General features: G+C 36.0%; 1 long non-coding RNA gene across 1 annotated transcript; it reads left to right on the plus strand.

Moving 5' to 3' along the window:
* The first annotated feature begins 376 nt into the window (after positions 1-376).
* LOC135295377 (uncharacterized) lies at positions 377-4171 on the plus strand. The gene is made up of 3 exons (XR_010357452.1): positions 377-506; positions 929-1001; positions 3501-4171. It is a non-coding gene; the product is annotated as an uncharacterized LOC135295377 (long non-coding RNA).
* The last annotated feature ends 7797 nt before the right edge of the window (positions 4172-11968 follow it).

Below are 11968 nucleotides of genomic sequence, written 5' to 3' on the forward strand. Positions count from 1 at the left end.
AGCCGTCAGTCTACTCAATTAAAAAGATCATTTAGACATTCACCCAATCATTTGCCTATCGAGCCACCTGGGCCTCAACCAGGGGCTCCATTTTTAACATTCTCCTGCCCTCTCTCATCTCGCCTAGCTTTTTTACATATCTCCAAAAGACGTAATTGAATTAAATAAAGCGTCTCAGGGGCAGCTGCAACATCTGCTGTTTGTGGTATGTCAAGCCTTCAGCATTAAAAACAGTTACATATGCTCCAAATTAGCAGGTCGCAGAGATGAAACAGTCGATGATAGTGTTTTTGTGCCAGCGTGAGAAGCAGCTCACAGCTGTGTGCAATTTACAATTAAAGGCTTTATCAGAGCTCAATTGTACTAGTGAATCAAGTGGTGAGAGGTCAGTTAGTGAATTAGACCAATTAGAGCTTGTACAGTTCAATTATCTGTCTTATTACCTACTGATAAACAGCCTTGTCATATCTTTACTCAGATGATGAAGCCTGGAAGTGTTTTATGAGGTGATACTGTACTTTTGTGTGTGTGTGTAATGGAACTCAGTAGCTCAGCAAAGTTGGTCTGATGCAACAAGCATGCAGTCTTAAACTGCTGAGGGGAAAAAAAACCCTAACACCTGCAGTTAGAACCTTAAAGCAAAATTAAGTTAGAACAAGAATTAAGATTATAGATGTTGGCTGTGGTTTAGTATGTATTTTTCTGCTTGGCAAAATCTAAATTCATGAAGTTAACAGTGGGAAATGTTATGCTTTTGATTTCTGGGGTTGTTTTTTTTTAATTACTCTCTTTCCCTTTCTCACTCCCACTCTGAAAGAGGGATGAGAGGCAATGGAGAGAATCTGATAAAGCCAGGCTCTGATTTTTATACTGTAAAACAGTGCAGTAATAATGGACAAAGACAGAAACTGCTACTTCTTAATTTCAGGATTTACATGGTTCTGGAAGGATCACCTGTAAGCCTGGACAGAGCTGACTCAAGATGGGTGAACTGAACAAAGGTGAGCCAGTGAAACCTTTTCAGAAGTCTTATGCATACATGTATCAGTTTATACCTGACTGTTCTTGCCATGTTATCCTACTCTATGAACAAGACATGAGCTGCACCAGCTACAGTAATGCCACCTGGGCCTAAGAATAAGGAATCTGCTGTCTGGGGCCTTCCATGTATTTTAGGAACAGGTGGGAGGGTAGGGAAAGGGGGGGCACAGTAGAGGGATAGGTAGGGGGGTATTAAGATTAAAGTTTTATGGCAATTTGACAGTGTTGCATGTCAAATTCTGCCTTTCTAAGGCAATGGTAACTAAGGACCAAAAGCATCAGAAACCTTTCCTTGAAAGGGAGTATCTGTGCTTTGCTCTTGAAAATAAAGTAGTCAAGTAAAGCTCCTACCTTTCTTTTAATCAGACATTGGTAACATATTGATGCCATTTTTTTTAGAGAGAAAATGCTAGAGATTAAATCATATGTTCAAATCCCTTCTCTGCAGAAGATAATCAATGATGTATTAGGCCACAGGAATGGAGTGAAAATATATCTGCTTCTGTAACCCAGTAGTCAGGAAATTTGGCTTAAAGAAGCATTGAGCCCATTGCCAAGGTATATTTTAGTCTTTTGCATCATCTTGTCATTGGATAAAAGGCACAAAAGTTATCTCCCATAAATCAGTGTTGGGCATCACTACTGCTTTCATTATTCACAGTAGCACAGTGAAGGAAGGAGGAATGGTGAACACCTACAAGGTGAATAGGCTGGCTCATAGGCTGTCAGAGGGTGGAATATCTGGCACACACAGGGTTAAATCTCTGTGAGCAAAGGAGTTTGTTTTACTTCAAGGTCTGTAACCAGACTGTGTTCTAAGTAACTCTTTAAGTTGTGTGGAACTGCACTGTTTAGGAACTTTCAGATCCAAGTGTAAACTGAGATTAAATGCTAGCCCTTTATTAAGGGGAGATTTGAAGGGGGTGGGGGATGTGCTTTTATTCCACCCTAACATTTTCTTGGTAAAAACATACATCTTTGGAATGGACTTTTGATTGTGTTTAATGCATGGCTTCTATGTGTTCAGGCATACAGATTTTGCAAAATTAGGAGGGCAAGTTTCAAACAGATATCTTGAGATGTCTTACTAAATGTCATGATTGAAATAAATTAAGAAGGTTGTGATGCTGGCAATGAGGGGTCTCCAACTGCTTTCTGCTGGTGCATAATGTTGACTAATTTTCTACAGGTTTTGGACTTGCATTTAAAGAAATTCTAATCAGAATCAAAATGGCCCTCTGACACAGCAGATTTAACATTTTAGTGTTTTTCTTAAATGTGTTGGTCTCTTTGCCAAGCTTCAAAGGTTTAAAAAAGCATTGAGAGAAATAGAAGTTTTTGAACTTGTGGATGAGAAAAGGAAAGAAGTACACTTTTTGAGTGTAAATGAACACATTTTTCCACACTCTTACCCTTCTAAGGAGTAGAGGGTATTTAGTTCATTCCTCAAGTGGAGGAGAGAAACGTGGCCTAAGTATTCTCAAAACTGCTGAGAATTGAATATACAGTGAACACTTGGTCAGGACCCTGATCTCTCCTGTAGTGCACATGCTGCTGGCAGTTATTGAAAATCTTCATCCTCTGCTCTGTTGCTTTCTTCCAACTTCTGAGTGACTTCTGACTTCTGATTTGCCCTTGATAAGGCCAAAATGAAATTCAATCCCTAGATATCAGGATTTTCTATTTTTAAGTACTAAATTGAACCTATTCAGTAAATACTGAAATAATGACTTACAGGTGATTTTTTGGTGTTTTTTTTTCTTCCTTTCATTGTATTACAGCTGATAAATTACTTCAGTCCCACTTTTAGAAGACATAGTAATTTCTGTAGCTTTCTAAATGTGATTTTGAATTTTAAGTGTCTGTAGCTTTCCAACAGAGGTTAAGTCCCTGGGTAAATAGCTCACTGTTAATCATAAATGTGACATTATGTACATAATTCAGTCAATCTAAAATAGGGAATAAGTAGAGAAGTTGTTTACAAGCTAAAGTATTGCAATAACAAGACCATATTATGTTGACAGACTGATTTCTTGAAAATTCTATTCTAAGTACAAAATCAGTTTATGGAGAATACTAGATCTAAAAGGAGAGACACTCAGTTATCAGTGAATGATAATTACTCTATATCATCTGTTTGCTGAGGAAACAGGAGCAGTTAGGGCATTGCATCTCCTTCTGCACTTATTAACCTTGCAACTTGCAAGCCAAGCTCTTCACAACACAAGGTACTGAAGCTAATCATGGGCTTGAAAACCTTACTAGATGAGGCACTGTCAGGATAATAATCTTTTGACATTTAGTTTTCTGCTTTATTACTAGTTTCAGCTCAAATATTTAAAAACAAATTCATTTTGGCCACTGTTTATTTTTTCGCCTCCATTTAATTTTTTACTTTCTACTTTTTTAAATTACATAATAGATTAACATGGCTCACTTCAGTGTCTTCCTCATTGTAGGAGGCTCTCCTTGTCCCAGGCCTGTGAGCCTTGGCCATTTGTCTGCTTATCTGAAAGAACCAGCGAGAAAGAACCTGAAAGAACCATTTCTTCCTGGCTGATCAGTTTAGGTAGCATCTGCTATTGCAGCATGACCCTTTTGCCTGTCCTGTAACATAGCCACAGGATTTAGATTAGTTACAAGGAAAAATTTTTTTTGCAATGAGGGAGGCAAAATACTGGAACATATTTCCCAGGTGTTAGATGTCCCATGCCTGGAAACATCCAAGGTCAGGTTGGACAGGACTCTCAGAAACTTGATGTAGAAGAAGATGTCCCTGCTAATTCCAAACCATTCTATGATTAAAACTGATCTGAATTACTTGAGTTGCAGCTGACTTGTCTTGCTGTCTGGGCATCTCCCACCTGTGCACTGCTCCTTCTCAAGAGTGAATTAAAGAAACCAGTTTGGGTCAATAGGATATTTGAGAACTACTGTAAAGGGATGAATATAAAGGTTTAAATCATAAGTGCTTGAAGAACTGGAGCACATATTGCCCAGTGGCAATCATCTCATAAGAACAAATCACCCACCCAAGGTGTTCTGTTTAGATTCTTGCAGCAGTCATCTTGGTTTTTACATATACTGTGTCTTTTAAAAATCCTTGTTCACTGCTTTCCTAAACAGCTCTGCCACAGAGATAATTTGAAAATCATGTAATAAAAATATCAATAAAATAAGACATTGAAGTAATATGGTTCTTATGCATGTGTTTCTCTGAAATGATAAACTGTGACTCAGCAATTTGGATTTCAAGTCCACTTTTACCCATTATACTTTGGCAAAAGTATATATTTGTTAAACCACAATCATACTTTTTTTTCCCTCTTCCTCACAGATTCTCTAGATATTCTTTTTTCTGACATGAAACTTTTATAGTAAAAAATAGTTTTTTATAGTAAATTTGAGTTGCCTGAGGTAGTGTGAGGGCAAAGTCTTTGTCTCCATTCCCTAAAAGCCCTATGAAGATGAACAGCTTTTTTTTCCAGAAAGTCAGAGTGATTCCTTTCATTGGTTGTCCACTCTACAGTATTTTCCTGCCTTATCTTAGCTGTTAATATAAAAGCAGAGAAATTACCACAATTTATAATTCAGTTCAACTAACATTTTCACTGTTTGATTTAAGACACAGGCCTCAATATCTGCTGTTTTGCTGTCAAAAGAGCACTTCAGCTGTCCTTACACAAGACACAGGGTGATCAGACAGAAGCAAGAACCACAGTTTTTCCAAAGTCTTTATTCCCAGCAGTGGTTTTCTTGGTAAGCACTTGGAAATAGTTGGCTGGTGGTTGGTGCCAGAGGTCTGATAAAAGTAGTAAGCTTTTTCATTAAATGTACCAGAAGCAGTATTTATAAACTGCATAATTTTTACCATAAAACAAGTAGATGCTTCTCTTGAATTGGGAGAAGCTTTACTTCTTGGTTACCTCTGTTCCTCTACTTATTCCTTTAAAAAATACAGAGCACATCAGCTGCCTGCACTACATCAGTCCCACCAAAGCAATATGCATTAGCTGAAATAGTTTTGCAAAGGTGTGTAAATAGGGGAGTTGCTTAAAAATCTCACAGCTTTATTGTGTATCTGATTTGCAAACATCTAACTTTCAGCCTTTAAACGTCTCTCTTTTTTGCTGCTCATTATGTAAGAGGTGAATCAGAAGGTTTATTAGCGTTTATTAGTTTATTAGAGTAAGTTGCAGGACCCACAGTAAATCAATAGGTTAAATCCTCTAACTACTTAATAGATAACTCAGAGAATCATTTACCTATACCTTTGTAAAGTTTATCTGAATATACTAAATATAGCATGTTTTTCCTGTCAGTCTTTTACTCCAACGTGGCACCCTGTGCAGCCATTAAAAATCAAAGAAAAATGCAAAAGGTAGAATGAATCAAAATAGATTTTAGATCTTATGTTGTACTTTTTAGATCTAATACTTCTCTTGGAATGCTTCAATTTATATAATTCTGTAAAAATCAATTCAGCACTCTACTGCATTTACTCTCACAGTGAAAACCTTCAAATTGTAGAGATTTTTTCACTCTAGTTATTTGGTTGAGAAGGAAATATCTAACTTTCTGTGTTAATTTAGATAAATATGGGGTTTGGATTTCTTTTTTCTTTTATAGCCACAACACCAGCACCTCATATTGCTCATGAAAGTTTAATTCTTGATCCATTATTATTTTTACTCTGTGTTAATAATGTATTAGATGTGCTTATTGCCTATCTGTGGATGTATAGATGGGTACACTTTGGTTAGACCAGTCAGAAGTGTTGCTGAGATCACCCTCACTCCAAACGGATTCTAATGCTTATTGGTTTCATGTTTTAAGAAAAATGAGTCAGTGCATGAAGGAATTTTATTCAAGATGTACTTATTAGATATGTTGCCTCAGTGAAGGTTATAGTTTCAGTATTGATCAAACCACTCTCCCCTGGTGTACAGATGATTAATTCCCTATTAACTCCTAAGAGAAGACTAACCTAAAGTGTACATTTTAATGAGTGGTACTGCTTCCTCCAAAGTGCACACAACCCCCCTTATTAAAAGGAACTCCTCAAATGTCTTTTGTGTGCATACTACCTGCTTACCTTGGTGCATTATTTCTATTCACATAATACTTTTTCCTGATTTTTTCAAATAATTCTGTGTTCTTCTTGCTGTAAATTATATCAGACATGTGCTTTTTGCATTTTACATATCTCTTCTTATAGTAGGGTGTTTAGAGCTGGTTTCAAAAGCCAAAGTTTTTAAAAATTGGGATCTGGAAAATTTTGCTGAGATTAGAAGTTTCTGTCTTTCTGACAGCTATTAATTAGCTGTCGATGGGACCAACATGTACATAAATATAACGAGTTCTTTCACTGACCAAGTCTAATTTGTGAACCTGTGTTTGTGGATTCCTAAAGCAGAGTATATTGACTGATGGCTATTCTGAGACTCTCTCAGTTGCGTCTGTTATTATGTGTATGAGGCCTAGAGGATAACCTGTTCTGCAGCCAAGTGATTTCATGTTTTGTGTAACAATTGAAAGACCAGTAGTGGCCTGAGTACCATCACCAGAAAACTTTGTTATGCAGATCTGTCAGAAGACGGAGAGGCTCTTGATTCTAAGTGGTCTCAATGGTCTAAGTGATTTAGTCTTGATGAGTGGAAATGTTGGGATTTCAGGCTGTTTGCAAATGCTTTATGTATGTATGGGAAAGTTCAGAATGGCTTCCTCCTTCTGCAGCATAGGAAAAATAAACCCCAAAGAACCATCAACTATGAAGACCAATACTTTCAGCTGCAGGCACATTTCCCAATTGCTCCCCAGTTTGTCACACATCAGCTGATGCCTGTGAAACTGTTTCTGCAAGATGTGTGTTTAGAAGAAAATTTGATTGTGAGTAAAACAAACACAATACTCAACTTGATTAGTGCTATGATTAAAATAGTGCCAGTCCCTCTAATATTTAATTTTTGATTGCTTCTCTAAAAAATGCCTAAACTTGATATAATTTCTGTGGTAGTGGACATGATCCAGTCTTCACAAATTATTGTTTTCTATGAACCTTACAAGCACACAGTTTCATATTTTCTTGCAGAACATGAATGAAGCTGTGGGTTAGTGTGAACCTATTACTCATCACTGTGACATCTCATGAGATGCCAACACATCAAACATTAGGCTAATTACTAAGTCAAGACTCTTTCTGTGGGCATTTCTGTAAGGGTTCCAGCTAGTCTCACAAACTTGGATTATTTGATTCATGCATCCTGCAGGAGGAATTAAATAAGCTCAAATTGAGATAGATTCACAATGACATTACTGAAAAGTAGACAAGAGAAGTATTTTTCTTTAAATTGTATGTTTTAAATTTTTCAGTATCCCCGTTTTTCTGACAAGCTGCTTACCATATATTACTGTTTTAAAATGTTGGAGCTGAATAGTATAGGAAGTTTTAGGTAAAATGGAAATTTAGTTCTTCAGTTAGTAATAATCCTAACTTGTGTGTGGAGTATTTTTTGTTGTGATGTAAAATTAAGAAGGTACTACCTCTAATGAGAAACATTTTAAACAGTGCCAGTTTCTTTTATTCAGAACTATTTTAATATAAGTAAGAAGTTTAGAACTAGTTTCATAATCCATGACAAATAAATTGGGGCATACAGTGATAATGTTTACTGGTTTTGAACAGTATCTATGTCCTGGCCATTGTTTTCTGCTTTTATCCAAATATTTTCTACAAATAAAAATAGTTCGGATTGTTTCAAAACATTTAAAATGAACTTAAGACATTCAGATTTTCTTGATTTGACAACATTATTTTTGGTGTTCTGAACATAACCTTTAAAAGTAGGCTTCTAGAGAAAATATTGAAATTATGAATTTCAGGTAAACTTCCTGAAATCTTCCATGATGGGTTTTTTAAGCATTTTAAGTTGACAGTCATATTTAACATATTGTGAACATAATAGATGACAAATCAATATTAAAGGACAAGATAACTTGACAAAGATGATACATTAGATTTTTTGCAATAGATTTTCATATATATTTCACTATTCATTAATTTATTTGTCGTTTTAATGGTAGGAAAAACCCCAAAACACCTTCAAAGTCTGCTTCTGCATAACTTAAATACTTCATTACTCCTGAAATGTATATATAGTTTTTGAACAGAAAACACAAATATATATATATATATACACACATACATGTATAAAATTTCCATCATTAGACTATTCATGGCAGTAACGTGTTCACTGCCTTACTTGTAAAACAGCTTAAAGAATCATGTATTTTGAACAGATCTCATCTGTAAGTCCATCTTACTCCCTGTCTAACACTTGCAATAGAAGGCCTTGAGCCTGATCACTAACTGTGGTTTCCTGCCCTAACATCCTCAATTAACAGATGAAGGACAACAGAGGGTGCATCCCCACCTATCTCCCTCAGTATCTGCTTTTGGATATGGCTGTCCATTGTTTTGTTTTATCTCTTCTTGAACATGTTTTTTCCTCCAACTCTGTCTTCGGCAGGAAGTTACACAATCAGTGCCCTTTGCATAAAGAAGAATTTCCTTGTTTTAATCCAAGTTGAAATGAATTTCAGCAGATAACCTTATGTCTAGACAGTTATTCTGTCTCTCTTTCAAGACAGCTGCACCATGGCCTTAGTAATTTTATATTTGTTCTTCTCTTGCTTTTTCTGACTCTGCTATGTCCTGCAGATATGGAGAGTGCTGCATGCACTTGATAGTGGCAGCATTACATTTTATCTTCATCCTCAGCTATATTCTTGATGATGCCCAGCATTTTATTGTTGGTTTTTCTTTTTGACATCTGTTGGATTTTGAGCTGATGCTTATGGACAACTGTCCATGATGGTTCTGAAATCTCTCACTTCTGACTGGAACATCTCCAATAAAATTTTTTCATGTATCCAAAACAGAGCAGAGGGCTTAAAGAAGTTAAAATATAGAACTATTTTGTAAGGAAAATCTACTGATTACAAGGCAGATTTCAACAGTATATTTGAAATGGCATTAGAAAGAAAGCTGCACCCTCTGTAAGTAGCAGCTCCATCTATGAAAGGGTACTATTTAGATAGATAATATACCAGAGTATCTATATGTATAAGGCTTTTCTCTAAGGAGCTTGTAAAAAATTATTTGGCATTTTATCCTATCAAATTTTCAGTATACTAATACAGAAGCCTTCTATTTGCCTTTTGTGCAGGATGAATGGCACTTGCTGTAGCTGCATGACATCATAATACAGCATTTGGTCAATGATTGGTGTTTTTAAACTGCAGGATCAGTTCAATGCAAATATCACAGAATAATTGCTTAACCTATCTTCCCCTTCTTCTGAGCTGTTCAGTGTTAAGTATAAAATGAGCCAGGGTTATGATTTCTGCCAAATCAATAAAACCAAAGGATTTGTGACCAAAGCCTTAATTGTCTTACCAAGAGCATGTATGCCTCTCAAACTAATGAATCATCAAGTATTATTGGCTTCTTTATCCTTAAACCTTTTGAATAATGCAGATTTTTAAATAGAAGGGTAAATGTTATGTGTGTTAACAGTTTTACAAATTAGCTGTGATTTTGTAGTTTGGACTATGACACTCATTATGGGGCTTGTGTCCTGCCATTTCCATTTGTCTGTGGCTAATGTGTCCAGATCAACTGATTCTGCACTTTTGTTGGGTTGTTTGGTTTTTTGTGTCTTCACTGTGTACAATCCAAGAAGTTAAGTCAGAATTACTAATTACATCCATCAAATAGATGAGATCTTTCTTAATACTGATTCCAGACACTTGACCAGTGATGAGTTTATTCAGATGTAGTGTAAAACCTATGAGCTGGGGTAAGCATTTGTGTGTCTGAGATTCTTGTAAGAGCACCTGTGTTGTGAGGAAGTTGATTCTCAAAAAAACTATGGCCTTCATGCTCAGAAAACTGTATTCATATACGGAAATGGAAGTAATACTTCTGCTTACTGGTGAGCTGTAGAAGAGGAAAAAGGAGGAAAAAGAGGTAAAGATAATTTACAACAAAAAAAACAGTGCAAATATTCTTTCCAAAATTGACAGTGGGTGTGATGCTGTGTGTCTTCTACATGACGTTTTTATTTGCAACTTTCATTTTTCTAGCTTAATTAAAAAATTTGACCATACCTATTTTCTTTAACAAAGTGCTTACTGTTATTTAATAGTACTTTCTATATTAGAGTAAAATAATGAATTTATATGCTTTGATAAGTTAAAGGCTAGACAAGGGTCCCAATGTGTACCCTTGCCTTAAAGAACCCTTCTCTTCTGAAAATTGCTCAGATCAAAAGTGTTGGCTTTATGATTATGAATGCTAGTTCTTACATAATACCAAAATGTGTGCTAAAGTCTGCAGGAAAGTATTTGAAACTATGAGCAGCACCTCTACAGCACATACTCAGCCCTGGTTAGGCTACACCTTGAGTACTGCATCCATTTCTGGACTCCTCAATTTAGGAAGGATGTTGAGATGCTCAAATATGTCCAGAGAAGGGCAGCAAGGCTGCTGAAGGGTCTGAAGGAAATGCAGAGTATTCACAAGAAGCATGGCATAAAGGATATTGGGACAACAAACCCCTGCATGTGAAAAATGCCCAGGTGAAGATCATTGTACTAGTGTTAGCTGACTAAGGGCAGTGAAATTTAAGAAAGTTTAGGTGATTTTAAGAAAGACATGATGCACCAGATTTATAAACAATATAAACATTATGTAGGAGGAAATCACTGTTTCTAGTATGACAACATGGAATTTTTAATTGATTTTCTTCCTAATCCATATGTCTCTTGTGAAAATGTACATGTGAAAAGATACTGATTTATTTGTGCAAACAAATAATTTTCAGCTAGGTGGTAGCTTTGTTAAATCTACCTAAAGTTTATTGATGCAAGATTTACATCTTTTTTTTCTTTGGTATTGGTGGAACTGTTCTGATTAAGAAGGTAGAAAGTAAGGTCATCTTCTGGTGTTTACTGACATGCAAAATGTCATTAATTTTACTGAGGGGCTTTGCACAAGGAAGTATGGTTCCTCCATTTATGTGCAAGTTTAAACAGTAGCAATAATCCCAACTGAAATTCCAAATGCAATTACACTATACATAGTCTGAAGCACTAATGATGCCTAGTTCATATTTTATCAACAGTTGATATTCAAAGCTCATGAAGTCTCATCCTGCCATAAACTGTTCATGTTTAATCCTTTTCAGACACATTCACTCCCAGGTAGATGATACATAATCAAGCAGATTCCTTACCAGATCATTAGTTCACAGTAAAATATCATCTAACAACTCGCAGTGGTACAATCCACAGATGGCAAAGGTCATTAATTATTTGTCCAGCTCTGCAGGACAACTGACAATGTAAGAGACAATCTAAGCTGGCACTGGAAATATATATAGGAAAGTTTCTCTAAAAGTGCAGGCTAGCTTCCTATTATTTATTGAAGAATATTGCAGAGAGCAAGCCTGCAAAATTGCAAGGTATTTGAAGAACTAAGAAATTGATGAAGAACTTTGTTAAAATACCATTGCTAGAGTAAGGAAAGACATAACCTCCTAATCATAAATAAACCATGAAGGTCGTGGTCAACACACAGATGACAGAATGCGACTGAAGGGCCACTTCATTCAACTCAGCCTCAGGCACTGGAGAAAAATTGTACTTAAGTGTACTGATATGTCAGAAGGCAATAAAGAACCAGAAATACCATCAACTTCAGGATGACAGTCACAGAAACCTGAACTCTAAGAGCATTGATCTTATGTGTAAAGGCAAGCAGAAAATGATTGCAGTTGACAGAAACTGTGGATTTGAAAGACAGATCTTAATCCTAAATCACAAATAATGAAGCTAATAGTGTTTGTGAGAAATGTACTGTACA

The sequence above is a fragment of the Passer domesticus genome, chromosome 1 (genome assembly GCF_036417665.1).
Source record: "Passer domesticus isolate bPasDom1 chromosome 1, bPasDom1.hap1, whole genome shotgun sequence".
NCBI classification, from domain to species: domain Eukaryota; kingdom Metazoa; phylum Chordata; class Aves; order Passeriformes; family Passeridae; genus Passer; species Passer domesticus.